This window comes from Aythya ferina (genome assembly GCF_964211825.1).
Source record: "Aythya ferina genome assembly, chromosome: 1".
Classification (NCBI taxonomy): Eukaryota; Metazoa; Chordata; class Aves; order Anseriformes; family Anatidae; genus Aythya; species Aythya ferina.
Window position 1 is genome coordinate 124,138,110 of NC_140296.1, and position 20,386 is coordinate 124,158,495.

Here is a 20,386-nt window from a genome sequence, read left to right on the forward strand (position 1 = left end):
GGCGCCGGCAACGGCCACCGCAAGCCCGCTCCGGACCCGCTCCACGGCCCGGCTGCGCCTGCGCGGAGGCGGCGGAGAGCGGAGCAGGCGCGCTGGGGAAAGTGAGGTCTCCAGGAAGCGGCTGCCAGCACGGCCCTGCCCCTCCGGCGGGAGGGGCGGGCCAGGGGCGCGGCCACAGGCAGCGTACCTGGATTACCGCCTGCAAGCGCTGAAATGTGATTGCTGTCCCCCAAAATGGTGTGCCTGACGGCCCGCACACGTGCACAAGCCCGAGTCCTTTGCAAAGGGTTTCATATAAAACAAAAAGGAAGTGTAAACTGAAGGATTGGAGAAGCGGACAGCAGGAGCCAGATTACAATCACAGAATAGTTACTGTTGGAACAGACCTCCGAAATCACAGTCCAACCATCCCGCTACTCCCAACGTCACACACTAAACCGTGTCCCTAAGCGCCAGGTCCAACCCTTCCTTAAACACCTCCAGGGTTGGCGACTCCACCAGATCCCTGGGCAACTCAATCCAGTGCCTCGCTACTTCTTCTGAGAAGAAACGTCTTCTAATTTCCAACCTGCGCCTTCCCTGGTGCAAGACGAGGCCATCGCTACAGTCCTATCGCTACATTCCTGGTACAATTGCAAGTCTCTGCTGAGCCTCATCTTCTCCAGAATAAATAACACCAGTTCTCTCAGCCACTCCTCATAGGACTCGTGTTTCAGGCCCTCTACCACCTTCACAGCCCTTGTCTGGACACACTCAAGGGCCACAGTGTCCTTCTTGCACTAAGTAGGAGGAGGTTGTGAAGGAGGAGGAGGAGGATGTGGAGGAAGAGGAGCTTTCCTACCCTGATTTTGTGATTTCTGTGATTCTGTGATTCTGATTCTGTGATTCTGTGATTTGAGCACTGGCTTCTGAAAAATATAAACAGGTCCTTGCAATCTCCCTGACTTTGTGGTTGTTTTTCTTCCTGGCCACCTTGCTCTCTGTGCCCCTGAGAACAGCATGGTGGTATCAATGACCTTGAGCCCAGAGATGTCGGGAGCAATTGCCAGGAACCAGGTGTGTAAAGGTGGCTTCTATGGAAGGGTCAGGACAGGAGCGCTGCCCACCACTCATAGTTCTAGTTCCATTTGTGACTCAGTAGGACCATACACCGTAGTTCTGTAAGGCAGCAGCTGGCTAATCCTAGCATCATCATGACTCCCCGGGATACGTTGCCTGTCCCCTGATTTGCTGGCTAGCGATTGTTAGCTGTTTTGCAACTAGTATGTCATAAACAGAGGGTGTGTCTTCTCCCTACATAAGGGCCGAAGGGTGGCAGTGGGAGGCAGAGTGTTCGGGATGGCACATAGTGCAGCAGCTGGGAGAGGGAGAGGGAGAGGGAGAGGGAGAGGGAGAGGGAGAGGGAGAGGGAGAGGGAGAGGGAGAGGGAGAGGGAGAGGGAGAGGGAGAGGGAGAGGGAGAGGGAGAGGGAGAGGGAGAGGAGAAGGAGGAGGAGGAGGAGGGAGATGAGGCGGCAGAGGAGGAGGGAGAGGGGAAGGCGGAAGAGTCCGAGAAGTCAGAGTAGGAGGCAGAGGAGACAGAGGAGGAGGGAGAGGAGAAGGGAGAGGGAGAGGAGGAGGGAGAAGGAGAGGAGGGAGAAAGAGAGAAGGAGGGAGAGGGAGAGAAGGAGGAGGACGGAGAGGAGGAGAAGGAAGAGGAGGATGACAACGACAAGAAGAAGGAGGGGGAAAAGTTGGTGGACGAGAAGAAGAAGGAGGAGCTGGAGGTGGTGGCGGCAGCATAAAATGAGGAGAAAAGTAGGTGGTGGCGGGGGCAGAAGCACTGTTGGCTACGGGGGTGCTGAAGGAGGTGCCAGCAGTAGTGGCAGCAGTAAAGGAGTAAGTGACAGAACAGCAGGTGGTGGAGGAGCAGGGGAAAGGGAAAAGGAGGAGAAGGAGGAGGATTAGGAGGAGGTACTCCTGGAGAAGGAGATGAAGGAATCACAGAATCATTAAGGTTGGAAGATAACTTCAATACCATCCAGTCTATCCATCCGCCTACTGAAAATGAAAATGTTCTTAGACCTGTGGATTTGATGGCAGATAAGGCTCCCTTTCAAATGGGAATATTTCATGATTCTACATGGTGGAGGAGGATACGTAGAATGATTATTGTTGGAAGAGACCTTCCAGATCATCGTTCAAGGCGATGGTGGTGGAGGAGGTGGTGGTGGTAGAGGAGGAATTCTTTTTAGACCAGTGTTACGAGGAGTTGGACTTGATGATCCTCATGGGTCTTCTCCAACAGGGGTTATTCCATGATACTATGTGACAGAGGACGATACATAGAATCAATATTGTAGGAAGAGACAGTCCAGATCATTGTTCTAGGTGGTGGTGAAGGAAGAGGAGGTGGTGGTGGTGGAGGAGGAGTTTACAGAAGACGTGTTTACCGTAAGTTCGACTTCCTGATGCTTAAGTGTCCATTCCAAATGACGATATAGCATGACACGGTGTCGTGGAGGAGGATACATAGAATCATTCTTGTTGGAAGAGACTGTCCAGATCATTAGACCAGGCGGTGGTAGAGGAGGAGGTGGTGGTGGTGGAGAAGGAATATTTTTAGACCTGTGGTACTATGAGGTGGACTTAATGATCTGTATTGGTCTCTTGCAACTGGAAATATTCCATGATTCTACATGGCGGAGGAAGATACATAGAATCATTATTATTGGAAGAGACTTTCAAGATCCTCGTTCTAGGCAGTGGGGGGGGAGGAGGTGGTGGAGGAGGAATTATTTTTAGACCAGTGTTACAAGGATTTGGACTTGATAATCCTTATGGGTCCCGTCCAACTGGGGATATTCCATAATTATATGTGGTGGAGGAGGATACATAGAATCCTTATTGTTGGAAGAGACTTTCAAGATCATCACTCTAGGCGGAGTTGGAGGAGGAGGTGGTGGTGTTGGAGAAGGAATTGTTTTTAGACCTCTGCTAACATGAGGTTGACTTGATGACCCTTCTTTGTCCCTTCACACTGGAAATGTTCCATGATTCTATGTGGTGGAGGAGGATACATAGAATCATTATTATTGGAAGAGACTTTCAAGATCATGGTTCTAGGCGGTGGTGGAGGAGGTAGCGGTGGTGGAGGAGGAGGAATTCTTTTTACACCTGTGGTACCATGAGTTGGACTTGATGATCCTTCTTTGTCCCTTCATACTGGAAATATTCCATGATTCTATGTGGTGGAGGAGGATACATAGAATCCTTATTGTTGGAAGAGAATTTCAAGATCATCAGTCCAGGCGGTGGTGGAGGAGAAGGTGGTAGTGGTGGAGGAGGAATTCTTATTGGACATGTAGTACCATGAGGTGGACTTGATGATCCTTACGGGTCTCTTCCAACTGGGGATATTCAATGATTCTGTGTGGTGGAGGAGGATACATAGAATCATTATTGTTGGAAGAGACTTTCAAGACCATCAGTCAAGGCGGTGGTGGAGGAGGAGGTGGTGGTGTTGGAGGAGGAATTCTTTTTAGACCTGTGGTACCATGAGTTTGACTTGATCCTTACGGGGCTCTTCAAACTGGGGATAATCAATGATTTTATGTGGTGGAGGAGGATACATAAAATCATTATTGTTGGAAGAGACTTTCAAGATCATCAGTCCAGGCGGTGGTGGAGGAGGAGGTGGTGGTGTTGGAGGAGGAATTCTTTTTAGACATGTGGTACCATGAGTTGGACTTGATGATCCTTCTTTGTCCCTTCATACTGGAAATATTCCATGATTCTGTGTGGTGGAGGAGGATACATAGAATCCTTATTGTTGGAAGAGATTTTCAAGATCATCAGTCCAGGCGGTGGTGGAGGAGGAGGTGGTGGTGGTGGAGGAGGAATTCTTTTTAGACCTGTGTTACGAGGATTGAAACTTGACGAATCTTATGCGTCTCCTCCAACTGCGGATATTCCATGATTCTATGTGGTGGAGGAGGATACATAGAATCACTGTTGTTTGAAGACACAGTCCAGATGATTGTTCTAAGCGGTGGTGGAGGAGGAGGAGGTGGTGGTGGAGGAGGAGGAATTGTTTTTAGACCTCTGCCAACTTGAGGTTGACTTGATAATCCTTATATGTCCCTTCACACTGGAAATATTCCATGATTCTATGTGGTGGAGGAGGATACATAGAATCATGATCGTTGGAAGAGACATTCAAGATCATCGTTCTAGGCGGTGGTGTAAAAGGAGGTGGTGATGGTGGAGGAGGAATTCTTTTTAGACCTGTGTTACGAGGATTTAGACTTGATCAATATTATGCGCCTCCTCCAACAGCGGATATTCCATGATTCTGTGTGGTCGAGAACGATACATAGAATCATTAATGTTGGAAGAGACAGTCCAGATGATTGTTCTAGGCGGTTGTGGAGGAGGAGATGGTGGTGGTGGAGGAGGAATTGTTTTTAGACTTCTGCTAACATGAGATTGACTTAATAATCCTTTTATGTCTCTTCACACCGGAAATATTCCATGATTCTATGTGGTGGAGGAGGATACATAGAATCCTTATTGTTGGAAGAGACTTTCAAGATCATCACTCTAGGCGGAGTTGGAGGAGGAGGTGGTGGTGTTGGAGAAGGTATTGTTTTTAGACCTCTGCCAACTTGAGGTTGACTTGATAATCCTTATATGTCCCTTCACACTGGAAATATTCCATGATTCTATGTGGTGGAGGAGGATACATAGAATCCTTATTGTTGGAAGAGACTTTCAAGATCATCACTCCAGGCCGAGTTGGAGGAGGAGGTGGTGGTGTTGGAGGAGGAATTGTTTTTAGACCGCTGCTAACATGAGGTTCACTTGATGATCCTTCTTTGTCCCTTCACACTGGAAATATTCCATGATTCTATGTGGTGGAGGAGGATACATAGAATCATGATTGTTGGAAGAGACTTTCAAGATCATCGCTGTAGGCGGAGTTGGAAGAGGAGGTGGTGGTGTTGGAGGAGGAATTTTTTTTAGACCTGTGGTACCATGAGTTGGACTTGATCCTTACGGGGCTCTTCCAACTGGGGATAGTCAATGATTTTATGTGGTGGAGGAGGATACATAGAATCATTATTGTTGGAAGAGACAGTCCAGATAATTGTTCTAGGCAGTGGTGGAGGAGGAGGTGGTGGTGGTGGAGGAGGAATTGTTTTTAGAACTCTGCTAACATGAGGTTTACTTGATAATCCTTCTTTGTCCCTTCACACGGAAATGTTCCATGATTCTATGTGGTGGAGGAGGATACATAGAATCCTTACTGTTGGAAGAGACAGTCCAGATCTTTGTTCTAGGCGGTGGTGGAGGAGGAGGTGGTGGTGGTGGAGGAGGAATTCTTTTTAGACCTGTCGTACTATGAGTTGACTTGATGAATCTTATGGGTCTCTACCAACTGGGGATATTCAATGATTCTGTGTGGTGGAGGAGGATACATAGAATCATTATTGTTGGAAGAGACAGTCCAGATGATTGTTCTAGGCGGTGGTGTAAAAGGAGGTGGTGGTGCTGGAGGAGGAATTCTTTTTAGACCTGTGTTACGAGGATTTAGACTTGATGAATCTTATGCGTCTCCTCCAACTGCAGATATTCCATGATTCTGTGTGGTAGAGGAGGATACATAGACTCATTGTCGTTGGAAGAGACAGTCCAGATGATTGTTCTAGGCGGTGGTGGAGGAGGAGGTGGTGGTGTTGGAGGAGGAATTGTTTTTAGACCTCTGCTAACATGAGGTTTACTTGATAATCCTTTGTCCCTTCACACTGGAAATATTCCATGATTCTATGTGGTGGAGGAGGATACATAGAATCATTATTGTCGGAAGAGACTTTCAAGCTCGTCAGTTTGGGCGGTGGTGGAGGAGGAGGTGGTGGTGGTGGAGGAGGAATTCTTTTTAGACCTGTGTTACGAGGATTTAGACTTGATCAATATTATGCGCCTCCTCCAACAGCGGATATTCCATGATTCTGTGTGGTCGAGAACGATACATAGAATCATTAATGTTGGAAGAGACAGTCCAGATGATTGTTCTAGGCGGTTGTGGAGGAGGAGATGGTGGTGGTGGAGGAGGAATTGTTTTTAGACTTCTGCTAACATGAGATTGACTTAATAATCCTTTTATGTCTCTTCACACCAGAAATATTCCATGATTCTATATGGTGGAGGAGGATACATAGAATCATGATTGTTCGAATAGACTTTCAAGATTATTGTTCTAGGAGGTGGTGGAGGAGGAGGTGGTGATGGTGGAGGAGGAATTGTTTTTAGACCTCTGCTAATATGAGGTTGACTTGATAATCCTTCTTTGTCCCTTCACACTGGAAATATTCCATGATGCTATGTGGTGGAGGAAGATACTTAGAATCATTATTGTTGGAAGAGACTTTCAAGATCATCTTTCTAGTCAGTGGTGGAGGAGGAGGTTTTGGTGGTGGAGGAGGAATTCTTTTTAGACCTGTGTTACGAGGATTTAGACTTGATAAATCCTATGCGTCCCCTCCAACTGTGGATATTCCATGATTCTGTTTGGTGGAGGAGAATTCTTAGAATCATAATTGTAAAAAGACAAAGTCCAGATCATCGTTCTAGGCGGTGGTGGAGGAGGAGTTGGTTGTGGTGGAGGAGGAATTTTCTTTAAACTTGTGTTACCAATAGTTTGACTTGATGATCCTTATGGGTCTCTTCCATCTAGGGATATTCCATGATTCTGTGTGGTGGAGGAGGATATATACAATCATTATTTCTTAAAGAAACCTGCCAGATCATCGTTCTAGGCGGTGCTGGAGGAGGAGGTGGTGGTGGTGGAGGAGGAATATTTTTAGACCTGTAGTATCATGAATTGCAATTGTTGATCGTTATTTATCCTTTCCAACTGGGGATACTCCATGATTCTATGGGGTGGAGGAGATTTTATAGAATTATTATTGTTTAAAGAGACTTTCCTGATCATCGTTCTAGGCGGTGGTGTAGGAGGAGGTGGTGGTGGTGGAGGAGGAATTCTTTTTAGACCTCTGCTAACATGAGGTTGACTTGATCATCCTTATTTTCCCTTCACACTGGAAATATTCCATGATTCTATGTGGTGGAGGAGGATACATAGAATCATTATTGTAGGAAGAGACAGTCCAAATCATTGTTCTAGGCAGTGGTGGAGGAGGAGATTGTCGTGGTGGAGGAGGAATTGTTTTTAGACCTTTGTTGCGAGGATTTAGACTGGATGAATATTATGTGTCTCCTTCAACTGCCGATATTCCATGATTCTACATGGTGGAGGAGGATACATAGGATCAATATTGCAGGAAGAGACAGTCCAGATCATTGTTCTAAGCAGTGGTGGAGGAGGAGGTGGTGGTGGTGGAGGAGGAGTATTTTTAGACCTGTAGTACCATGAGTTGGACTTGATGATCATTATGTGTCCTTTACAACTGGGGATATTCCATGATTCTATGTGCTGGATGAGATTTTATAGAATCATTATTGTTTAAAGAGACCTTCCAGATCATCGTTCTAGGAGGTGCTGGAGGCTGAGGAGGTGGTGGTAATGGAGGAGGAGTTTATATAAGACATGTTTACCATAAGTTCGACTGTGTGATGTGTTTTTTTCACTTTCAGCTGGGGATATTGCATGTTTCTGTGTGGTAGAGGAGGATAGTTAGAAATATTATTGTAGGACGAGACAGTGCAGTTCATTGTTCTAGGTGGTGGTGGAGGAGGAGAAGGAGGAGATTTTAGTGGAGGAAGTCGTGGTGGTTGTGGTGGAGGAGATGGTGGAGGAGTTGGTGATGGTAGAGGACTTCTGGGTAGACCTGTGGTACCAGGAGTTCCACTTGATGATTCTTATCGATCCCTTCCAAATGGCGGTATTCTATGATTCTATGAGGTGGAGGATTATTCATAGATAATGAAAAATAATTATCCTATGATCCTTCCAACAATAATGATTCTACGAAACCTCCTCCACCTCATAGAATCATTGAATATCCCCAGTTGGAAGAGACCCATTAGGATCATCAAGTCCAACTCGTGTTACCACAGGTCCATGCAAAATTCCTCATCTTCCACCACCACAACCTCCTCCACCAGCACGTCCTCCTCCACTACCACGACCTCCTCCTCCACCATTGCCACCACCACCTAGGAGAATAAACTTGAAGTTTCATTCAACACCTCCTAGAAGGATGATCTTTAAGATCTCTTTGAACAATGATGATTCTACAAAACCTCCTCCACCACATAGAACCATAATGATCATCTAGTCCAACTCCTGGTACCACAGGTCTATCCAAATGTCCTCCTCCACTACCACCAATGCTTCCTGAACCACAACCGCCTAGAAGGATGTTCTTGAACATCTCATCCAACAATAATGATTCTATGAATACTCCTCCACATCATAGAATATCTCCAGGTGGAACGGACACATAAGGATCATCAGGTCGAACTCCTGGTACCACAGGTCTACCCAAAATTTGCCCACCACTACCTCCTCCACCACCACTACCTCCTCCATCACCACCACCTCCTCCACCACTTCCACCTAGAAGATTGATCTTGATTGTCTGTTCCAACAATAATAATTCTATGAAACCTCCTCCACCTCATAGAATCATGGAATATCCCCAGTTGGAAGGGACCCATTAGGATCATCAAATCCAACTCCTGTTACCACAGGTCCATGCAAAATTCCTTCTCCACCACCACCTCCTCCTCCCCTACCATCTCCTCCTTCATCACTGCTACGACCTTCTAGAAGGATGATCTTGAAGGTCTCTTCCAACAATAATGTTTTTGGAAGATTAAGAATTTGAACTTGATGTTTATTATCGGTCCCTTTCAACTGGGGATGTTCTATAATTCTATGATTCCATGAGGTGGAGGAGTATTCACAGAATTATTATTGTTGGAAGAGTCCTTGGAAATCATCATTCTAGGAGGTGGTGGTGGTGGTGGAGGTGGAGGAGGAGATGGTTGAGGAGGCCATTGTGGAGGAGGTGGTGGTTGTCGAGGCTGTGGTGGTGGTGGAGGTGGCGGCAGTGGAGGTGGATGCAGTGGTAGAAGAGGAGAAACATGATGAGGTACTAGTGGTTTTTAAGGAGGTGTCTGTGGTTGTTTTGGAGGTAGTAGTAGAGGAAGTGGCAGAGGAGGAGATGGAGCATTCAGGATTCATAGAATCATAGAACCTTTATTTTAAAGAAAAAAAAAAGAAAAAGAGTTCTTTTTATTGCAAGTTTTTGCCATTTGGTCTTTATAATCCTCCTTGTATGCTCTTAAAGGAGTGAGGGTATCTTCTGTTCAAGTGCAGATGTGAGAACACGCCAGACACCGGTGTGCAGTGCTGGTGACAGAAGGAGAATTGTGGCTGTACACAGTTGTGTGGAAATTCCTCAACTTCCCATGAGTTGTGTGGAAATTCCTCAACTTCCCATGTTTGTCACCATTTTTTCTAAACCACGAGTTTTACATGTTCATCTTAAGTGAAGAGGAATTGGCAATTGATGTCCCAGCAGCCTCGTTGGGGTCTCAGGTCCCTCACACTGGATGATCCTGCCTGCCTCTGACTCAGGTACAAATGCTGGCCTCCAAGACTGAAGCTGCACTGAGGCAATGTCCTGAGGGGCAGCAGAGAGATTTGAGGATTTGTGTGGCTTCACTTGTGGCAGAGGCTTCCTGGTCATTTTGCTCTTCAACATTATGTTTGGAAGAGACCTTCAAGATCATCCGGTCTATCCATCACCCTATACTATTAATTTCACCCAATAAACTATGTCCCAAAGTGCCAGGTCCAACCTTTCCTTGAACACCGCCGGGGACGGTGACTCCACCATATCCCTGGGCAACCCATTCCAGTGCCTGTCTGCTCTTTCTGAGAAGAAATGTCTCCTAATTTCTAACTTAAACCTCCCCTGGCGCAATGCAAGGCCATTCCCTCTAGTCCTTTTGCTAGTTACCTGTGAGAAGAGACTGATCCCCAGCTCCCCACAGCTTCCTTTGACATTATTATTGAGGAGATAAAAGACCAGTAGTAGGTCCTTAATACTGGGAGACAGATTGCACCTTCTGCTCTTTTAAAGTAGGATGTTTGTAGAGATTTAAAAAGATCTTGAATACTCCCATGTTGTAGAGAGTCTTTAGTGAACCCAGCAGACAAGGCTGAATGATAGCCATGGAAACAGAAAGGCATAGGGAGAGGATAGGCACGTTGAGCCTGCCAAAGTGCAGTTACCTGGGCTAGAGAGGACTTCCAAGGTGTGCTTCCAGGCAGCATCCCCAGGATGTGGTCACACTGACAGGATGAGAAATGAATGGAAGCATCAGGCAGCAGCTCCCTGTGGGGAACCCCCCAGCTTTGCTCCAGAAAGTTACTATGCAAGAGTGAGAGCAATGCACTGGAGAAGAAAGCAGGAGAGAAAATGAGGTCTGTGTCGTATGCAGACAGAACAGGCACTGAGCCAAGAGTGGCTTTAGCTGCCGCTAATGCTGCCAGTACCAATGAGTGGTGCTCCTGATCACAGTCACCGCAGTTGTTGGTATCTGAGCAGAACAGGTTTGATAACTCTCGTTTCAGTAAAACCAGGCATTTAGGTCTGTTGCCAGTCTTACACTTTGTGTTAAATGTTTCAAATTGCTGGGGAATTATGCTGGCCTGTGCAAAAATGTTCCAAATCCAGCAGGATGTGCTGCATTAATGAAGGTTAGTGCTCAGCTTCTGGTCTGAGTGTCATATACTGTGGAAATTAAACCTCAAGAAAAGGCTACTTTGGGACAACTCCAGGGAGGGAAACGAGCTCAGCTAATTGAAAAACTCTGATGGTCAAATGCAGTGGCATGAGTGTGGGTGGGTCAAAATAATCCAGGTCAATAAACGCTTAGGGTCATTCAGTTTGTCTGAAGTTAACTGTTGAAGGTGAGGAGACCATCTTCTATCTGAGACTAATTCTGCTCAGAACAATCCTTATGTCCTCACATCCAAGGCAACTCACACGTAGCTGGATCTTTTTGCATAGCATACCAGAAATAATGGCTTTTCCCATCTGTCCATCCAGATAAACTGTTCCATCAAATAATATACTTGTATCCTCTATGCTGTTTTTTACAAGCCAGAACTACAACGATGTTGTGCAGCAGACTCCTGAACCTTGGTTGCTAGTCTTATGCTAATCAAAAACAGAAGAAAGTGTAAAACTCTGCTGTGAGGTGATAGAAACCAAAGAGCCAATGTGGGGCAGAGATGCAAAAGAGAGGGCATAAATTCAGGCAATTCCAAAATATCGCAAGTCAGGCAGGCGGGGCAGGAGGCCGGCGTGGCTGACCAGGAACGTTCTAATGGAGATTAGGTGGAAACAGAGAGTGTTTCGCTACTGGAAGGAGGGCCAGGCGTCATGGAAAGAATACAGGGATGCTGTTCGTGTTTGTAGGGAGAAAGTTCGTGTGGCCAAAGCACAGCTAGAGTTAAAGCTGGCTGTGTCTGTGAGAGAAAATAAAAAGGGTTTTTTTAGATATGTAAATGGAAAAAGGAGAACTAAAGAATACATAGGGCCGCTCCTTGATAGGGAAGGTCTCCTCACAGACGATGACATAGGCAAAGCAGAGACGCTTAATGCCTTCTTTGCCTCTGTCTTCAATGCCGATGATGGGCTTCGGGACCCAGGGTGCCCTGAGATGGAGGGCCAGGACGGTGGGGATGACAAACTCCCAACTGACCCTGAACGTGTGCAGGATTTGCTACTCCACCTGGATCCCTACAAGTCCGTGGGTCCGGATGGGATTCATCCCCGGGTGCTGAAAGAGCTGGCAGACGTCATCGCGGAACCTCTTTCAATTATTTTTCAATGATCCTGGGAATTTGGAGAGGTCCCAGTAGACTGGAAGCTGGCAAATGTTGTGCCAATTTTCAAGAAGGGTCAGAAAGAAGACCCTAGCAATTACAGGCCTGTCAGTCTCACGTCAGTGCCTGGTAAAATCATGGAGAAGTTGGTTCTCGGACTTATTGAGGCGCACCTGGGGGACAAAGCAGTCATTGGTCCCAGCCAGCATGGGTTTGTGAAGGGTAGGTCCTGCCTAACTAACCTGATTTCCTTTTATGATAAGATCACCCGTATGGTGGACCAAGGGAAACCAGCTGATGTGATTTTTTTGGACTTCAGCAAGGCTTTTGACACGGTTTCCCATAGGATCCTACTGGACAAAATGTCCACCATACAGCTAAATAAAAACATCATACGATGGGTGAGCAATTGGCTAACGGGCAGGGCCCAAAGGGTTATGGTAAATGGAGCTGCGTCAGGCTGGCGGGCGGTCACCAGTGGGGTCCCTCAAGGCTCCATTTTAGGGCCGGTACTTTTCAATATTTTTATAAATGATCTGGATGTAGGAATAGAGGGTATTTTGAGCAAGTTTGCTGATGACACCAAACTTGGAGGAGTTGTGGACTCGAATGAGGGCGTAAAGGCCTTGCAGAGGGATCTGGACATGTTGGAGAGCTGGGCGATCACCAACCGCATGAAGTTCAATAAGAGCAAGTGCCGGGTCCTGCACCTGGGACGGGGAAACCCTGGCTGCACGTACAGACTGGGCGATGAGACGCTGGAGAGCAGCCTAGAAGAGAGGGATCTGGGGGTCGTGGTAGACAGCAAATTGAATATGAGCCAGCAGTGTGCCCTGGCAGCCAGGAGGGCCAACCGTGTCCTGGGGTGCATCAAGAACGGCATCGCTAGTAGGTCAAGGGAGGTGATTGTCCCGCTCTACTCTGCGCTGGTGCGGCCTCACCTCGAGTACTGTGTGCAGTTCTGGGCACCACAGTATAAAAAGGACATGAAACTGTTGGAAAGTGTCCAGAGGAGGGCTACAAAGATGGTGAAAGGCCTGGAGGGGAAGACGTACGAGGAACGGCTGAGGTCACTGGGCCTGTTCAGCCTGGAGAAGAGGAGGCTGAGGGGAGACCTCATCACAGTCTACAACTTCCTCGTAAGGGGGTGTCGAGAGGCAGGAGACCTTTTCTCCATTAACACTAGTGACAGGACCCGCGGGAACGGGGTTAAGCTGAGGCAGGGGAAATTTAGGCTGGACGTCAGGAGGGGGTTCTTCACAGAGAGGGTGGTTGCACACTGGAACAGGCTCCCCAGGGAAGTGGTCACTGCACCGAGCCTGTCTGAATTTAAGAAGAGATTGGACTGTGCACTTAGGCACATGGTCTGAACTTTTGGGTAGACCTGTGCGGTGTCAAGAGTTGGACTTGATGATCTTTAAGGGTCCCTTCCAACTCAGGATATTCTATGATTCTATGATTCTATGAAATGATAGCAGCTGCCTTGTCAATGATACAACAATGCACTCCAACCAGTACAGCAACTATACCTAATATTTTGTGCTGTTACTGAAGGATCAACTGAAGTTGATCAACAGGCTTCAACCAGCTTCAATAGGTTTAAAATTTCAGCTGCCTTCTAGTTTTGCTCTGGTAAAGCCAAATATCTTCAAATACGTTCCCATCTTCATTTGTTAAATTGCTTCCACACACAGTCTGAAGGGAAAAAAAAAAATAAAAAAAAATTAGTCCATGAAGATATTTGTTCTTCAGTCTTTTTGCCCTTTGCTTTACTCTTCTGTACTAACTGTTAGTTTTTCTTTTGCTTTAAAGGCTTTAAAAACTGAGCAGAAGCTTCCAATTTCTTTATAATATGTTTCTTCATGTTTAGCTCACTGCAAGGAAGTGACATTTCTGTAAGATTTGTAGTTTATGATGACCATTCCAAATTCTAAAGCATCTATGTCTGATCTGGGATGAAGTTTTTCTACAATTTTGTGCATGTTTTGCTCTTAACAAAGTCTAAGAGTCATTTTTCATCCTTTGGTTCTGTCATACTGGGTAATATGCATATCCCTGTAACTCTGCCAGCGATTTTCCACACTGCAGTAGTGTTACTCTGTAGCTGAACAACATTAAATATAGAATGATATTGAATTAGTTGTTTTTACGAGCCTGTGCTACACTACATAGATTCTGCATATATTAATGTTTTCTCACAGATGCCCTGAACGTTCTCAGAAATGCCTTATGCTGAAACCTAAACATTTTCACAAGAACCAGGAATTTCCTGTGCTCACTTTGTTGTCTTCGATTGCTTATGTAACTGAGGGTTTAAAGTGCAAAAATGCTTGATCATCAGCACTGAAGTCACTTTATTTCTGCAAGCCAGCATTTCTGGAAAATTATTAGGAGAGTTCACGTTTCCTACAGGTAGAAAAAGTATGATTTTCCTACAAAAGTACAGGTGGCTCATACCATAGCCATGTAGTCTTTCTTTGTTCTTAAAATAATCAGAGGGATCCCGTCAAGCCTGACAATATGGGCACACAGTATTCAATCATTATTTTCAAAGATGCTTCTTCAGCTTTCTCCCAAATATTTTCCAGTCTTTCCTCAGATCCCCAAGTTCTATGATAGGTCTGACACAGCTCAAAATGGCATTCACGTTGATGGCAACTAAACCAAGGTGAGCATACTCTTCACAAAGTCTCTAGTGGTTCCTGTGACTCTGTCTTCATGTTTGTCATCTTATCCGTCCAATCATCACTTCTTTGGAAAAGACCCCTCAACAACAGCCAGCCTTTGCCACAAGATTTTTTCTTTGGCCCCTTTTCTGCTCTCTCTGTACCTACTCATTGTGTTGCTGAATGTGTGTAAACATACATTTTACTGTTCTTTCTGTGTGGACATCCTTCTGATCAGCCTCTCTAATTCAGGTCCCATTTTCCAAACAACACTTACCCTTACATCTGCATGAAAAAGGCTAGCCTTTGCTCATTCTCAGTGTGGCTGTAACAGGATGATTCACTAATCTCATTCTCCTATCTCCTCTCTTGATAGAGGTAGAGAACACAATATTCTAATTCAGACCCATAACTCATGCGTGGTCTTCTGCTCTGAATTGTCCATGGAACCTCTGAATCACACTTTGTTGATTTTTTTTTTCAATGTAACGTATCAAAGATATGGCTTTTCCCATCCATCACCTACACCAAACTGTCCCACATAGGCATAGTCTTGCTTCCTTTACTCTGGGTCTCACAGAGGCTGACTTGCACCTTTCTGGTCCATTCAAAGTGCTTCTGGAAAGATATTTTTTTGAGTGTAGTAGTCCTTGCTGTTTCACTTTAAGTTTCACATTGTCCCATTCTTTCTGGACATGCAAGGGCGGCATGCTCTCTCCTAGAATTTCTGATTCACTACCAAGACACCAACTCCTCCTATACATAGCTGGCCTATAATATCAGCCTCCAGCGTGTATTTGTTAATGTATCACATATTCACAGGCTTTCTTCTTTGCTTCCCTAAGGCATGAAGGGACTTGCACATCAAAAAGGAGTTTTGGTACCATGAAAGAGTATTATAGTCTGCCAGTAAATCTGCAGCTATGAAAACTGAACTCTTGGATGGTAACTTCTGTACAGAGATACAGAACAGGCATAAATATCAGACTGTAAAAGAAAATATGAGGTCCAGGAGTGTGTATTTTAGGACAAGCAGCACTGACATTCTTTTACTGAGGAAGTGAAAATAAGATTTCCAAAGATGCTCAGAAGCAAGCTTCAGGAGCTCCAAAGATGCTTGGAAGCAAGCTTCAGGAGCTGCATTGCTTCAGGACCTTGAGACCAAATGGTTGCCTGTAGTGTGTACTGAAACAACCACCTTAAATTATTGGAGCTTGTTAAACACGTGGAAGAGATTGTGCAATGACTTAAGTATATCATGTGTAGTCTGGGTTTGCAGATGATGGGACTTGATGACTGAAGACGTCTCTGGAAATAAGAACCATACTGATCATTGGGATGGTCACAAATCTCACACATCTGACATTTCATATTCTAGCACAATCTGCATTAAAAGTAAAGCAAGATTAAAGCCCTATCTGTGGAATCCTAAAATAGAATTGCTAAGACATCTTTACAATAATGGAGATGAGAAATTTCTACGTAAATAAAGTATGGTTTCCTGTTACCAAAAATTTATTACAGAAATGAGTCAAGATAAACATTTTCAACATTATTAAGAATAAGTCAGAACCCTCTTAGAAACATAATTTTAAAACCTGCTTCCCATTGCCAGTGGCGTACTGAGATGGACAACACTCAACAGTGGCAGATTAATCAATCCATGTTTGAAAGATTCATATTTTACTTAAATTTCCAGCCCAGATCTGGTAGCAGCTACAGGGGAGCTGAAAAGCAGCTTCGTATTTTATAGTGAAGTGTTCTTCCATTCTGGAGAAGGCAGATTAAAATTTGGCTAGAAAAGAGAGAAATTCACTTCCTTACAGCTGTGTTTGTAATAGGTGCATGTGCCTGTTCCTTTACACAGATCTTCATGCCTGTCTCAATGAGCCTCCCTGCAGGCATATGGATCCAACTGCACTGATTACTTTGCAGAACTGGGGGTTAGAAATTACAAAGCCACATGCTTTATAACTGCAAACTCACTAAGTTATCCCAGTCTTGTTCAATGATCTTCTCCTTCCCAGCAGGGCCCATCTGTTTCCATTTCACTAACTCCATGTTTTAATGAGATCCGATTTCACTACTGGATTTCAAGAGATTTTATTCGATATCTACATATTGAAAGCAAAAAATGTTTTATATTAAAGTAAGTAATAAATATGTAGAAAACTGAAGGGCCCTTTCATATATTTGACATTTTATCATTGCATTGTTAGTAGCTGTACATTATCATCATTACTTGCTAAGAGTTGTTAAAAGACATTTCCCTTTAGAAAGAGAAAGAACATGACAGAGATGGACATTCAGGTCTGAATAGTGTTAGAAATACTGCAAGCTGATAAGCCAGTCCTTTGGAAACTTGATCTTCAGGTAAAATGTCATCATTCAGCTAATGGTACTGAATTAAAACCAGTCTGTGGACAGGCAGTGAAAAAATCTGCTGTTAAAGGAGAATATACCATTTGACATAAATATAACTGATCTGGTTCTCACATTAGCAGCTCTGTTCATTAGTCCATCCACAGATTTGGAGGGAAGAAGGGATTTGCGCAAACAACAGCTCTCCTAAAGTAGGTCAAGCCTGAGCGTGGAAGTGAAGGCACCAAGGCAAATTGACCAGACACAGTAGCTGTCATTTGGCATGATTTTCCATGGAGTATATGAGGTTCATGTGCTCCCTTGTTCCAAAGGCATAAGCGAACCCAAAATGACAGATCATGGGCACTATCATAATCTACAGTGGGCAAATGCATGACTGTTGCATGGATGTTTGTGCTCATGCAACAAATTCCTGGCACACTGTTGTCCAGCCTGCAGTTACCTACCTAACTGCAGACTGACACATGCAGCAGGGAAAGCTGCAAGATATATTATTCACCTTCTAACACCCCCCACTCCAACTGCAAGAGAATTTCTAGCCACAAATCCCAGCAGGTCCTTGATTGTATTCCAGCTGTACCATGTGAGGCTGACTGGCATCTCTCTGCTTCTCTGGGATTTCCCAGATAAATAGTCATGTCTTTAAGTAGTAAGCCTGATTTTTTGGATTATACTGCATTTAAGATATGAATCTATATCATACATACATAATGAATCTGTCATTTCCAGGAAATGCTAGTCAGGCTCAACTGACTGGACAGCAGACACTTGCTAATTGAGTCCCATGCAATTGAGTCCCCCTGGTGTCAGCTCTACTCGATGGATATGCAGCAACCGTGATGGATGAGTGTCTGAAACCACCCTAGCATCCAACATGCAGCACTCCAGCTGGAACAGCTATGCAGGACCCATTGCCAGACTTGCAGCCATTTGTGTCTACTAGATACACTTAAAAATCCTGAAGTTTAAGTAAGTTTGAAATTCTGGATGCCAAAACAAAGCTTCTCTGGGGAAATCCAGGCATGTGACAACAGGTGAGGAAGAAAGAAAAACATTTCTGCTCCTGCCTTTAGTGGTTGTGGTGACCAGTGTTGCCACTGTTTATGCAAATACCCACACAGATTAGACTGGGAACTTCTCTGCTATATCTATGATTATACATTCACTCTTTTAATACTTTCTTTTTCTTTTCCTTTCCAGAAACACACACACATGAATACAAGTGCACACATTGACAACTGATAACTCTGAGCCATCTCCCCTCAGGAAGAATGAAGCCAGATTCATCCCTTCTCTCTCAAGCATGCATAAAGATCTGCTGACCCTATTTGGACATCTTCAGAGCTCTACAGCTAGCCCTTTCATGCCTCAGAGCCTATCCTGCCTCACAATAAATGCTGCTGTGGAGGCTTATGTTCCATCTGATAGTTAAATAATCCCTGGCAGGTTATTGTGTTGAACCATAGCTAGATTTTCACACATTCCTTTGCAGACAGAGGCAGAAATTAAAGCCAAGCCGAAAGATGGCAGCATGAGTGTTGTGCTTACTGTTCATGTTTTTCTTTTTGTTACATAAAATTTGCATTTATTAGGACTGCAATGAAAAGGGGTCCTTAAAAGTGGAAGTCACAAGTCCCAGTAAATACAGAAAAACAGAACAAAGTTGTTCTATTGATGGAACATATTGGGTGAAACTGACTAAACTCAGTACAGAAAAAATCACAATAAAAACAAAGTTTCAGAGTCTCTGTGGCAATATCATGGCAGCTTTAAAAATTATGAGATGCTGAATAAATCTTGAAAAAGTTCATGTTCAACTAGCACTTTATGTTGCACATGAAAATCATCAGGGCTTGTAAAATGGGAGATGATTAAAGGAATGGCAGTGGTTTGGGGAGTATTAGTTGCATTTTATTTATGGAGGTGAAGGGGAACGTTGTTTTGAAATGTTAAAATAAAAGGAGGAAGAACATTCTGTCCATAAGAAGAAATGCTACACATTTTCTCTGTAAGAATTCAGAAAAAAAAAAAAAAAAAAAAAAAAAAAAGTAAGAAGGACTTTTTTCACACTCTGAAGAGTCTTTAGATAGATAGATAGATAGATAGATAGATAGATAGATAGATAGATAGATCAGGACTGTTCATTAAAGATCAGAAAACTTGGGATTCATTGAAGAGATATTTGAAAGACCACTGAATCAAAATCCTAAAGGACTTCAAAAGGCATGGATCACATTATACTAAGCAATCCATGTAAAGTATTTCAGTAAAGACTAGAGAAACTGAAATAGCAAAGGAAATAAACACGCCAAGCAATGTCAGCAAAACAGAAAAATAAAATGTCCAAATGCCAAGCAAAAGCACAGCAATGAGCTCAGCTGGTTCACAAAGTTATAAGCACAAGGCAAAAAAATATTTGTTTTGAAGACAGTACGACTGGGAATAAGCTCTTCCTAAGAAGGATAAAGGAAGAAAGTGAAATTTCTGAGAACGGCTAATAAGAAGAGGCATAAGTAGTTCATATCCTAACATACAGAACAGATGCTACGCCATCAGGGAAAGTGAAAGCAGAAACAGAAATAACTGAAATAAAATTATTCACACATGAAACAAGTTTGAAATGTCAAAGAGTAAAATGCCATGCTAGTGGAGAAGTTCCAGGACTGAGTAATGGGGCAGCATCAATTAGGAGAAAAAGCAAAATGTTAAAATGGTGGTGTGGGGGGATGCCCAGGCAACTGACTAGTTTTGGTCCAAATCTCAGAGGGAGTGGATGTGTTTGGCCTAAACCAGGTGCATGGAGTTACAGAAAATCAGCTTCCTTAAAACGCCTGACCCAGATCTGAACAAAGTATTTTCATCATATAAAGCTGTACTCACAGGAAAGAGATGTCTCCCAATGCCAAAAGAGTATTTACGAAAGGCCTTAGAGGCCACTGTAACTTGCAGATTTTCTGCTTTATTTTTTGTTTGTTTGTTTTGTTATTGTTGTTTGTTTGTTTTTGTGTGTGGTTGTTTTTGTTTGTTTTGTTGTTTTTGTTTTGTTTTGTTTTTTTACAATACTAAAGACTTGTCCTTTTGATGTGTTTGGCAGATATTGCCTCGCTAAACTCTTTCATAAGGTGCTCTGCATTTCTGTGTAGACACAAGGACCTGTAACTATTTCCAGGCATGGTTTCTTCCTGACACTTACTCCTACTTTGCCTGCTCTTTTAATGAGGAGCAATTTTGGCAGAAACACTGTGGCTAACCTGACACCCTCTCCAACCTATTATTCTCAGTTTTATCAACTTCCCAACTCATCTACTCCATTTTTATGAGTTTACTATGTCCAATGCCCACATTTTATGCCTCCTTTGGGCTATATTTGGGTCAGTCTGGGTTACACCTACATCTCAGTTTGCAAGTATGTTCTGTAAATTCATTCTTTGGTGGATAGAAATCTTCTAATTTCTGTTTCAGATTTGTAAGGATGCATATATAGCCACTTA

At 44.1% G+C, this 20,386-nt stretch overlaps 1 long non-coding RNA gene across 1 annotated transcript; it reads left to right on the forward strand.

Moving 5' to 3' along the window:
* The first annotated feature begins 150 nt into the window (after positions 1-150).
* LOC311425478 lies at positions 151-18,427 on the forward strand. Its single transcript, XR_014686345.1, has 3 exons — positions 151-626; positions 17,625-17,929; positions 18,096-18,427. It is a non-coding gene; the product is annotated as an uncharacterized lncRNA (long non-coding RNA).
* Positions 18,428-20,386: the final 1,959 nt, after the last annotated feature.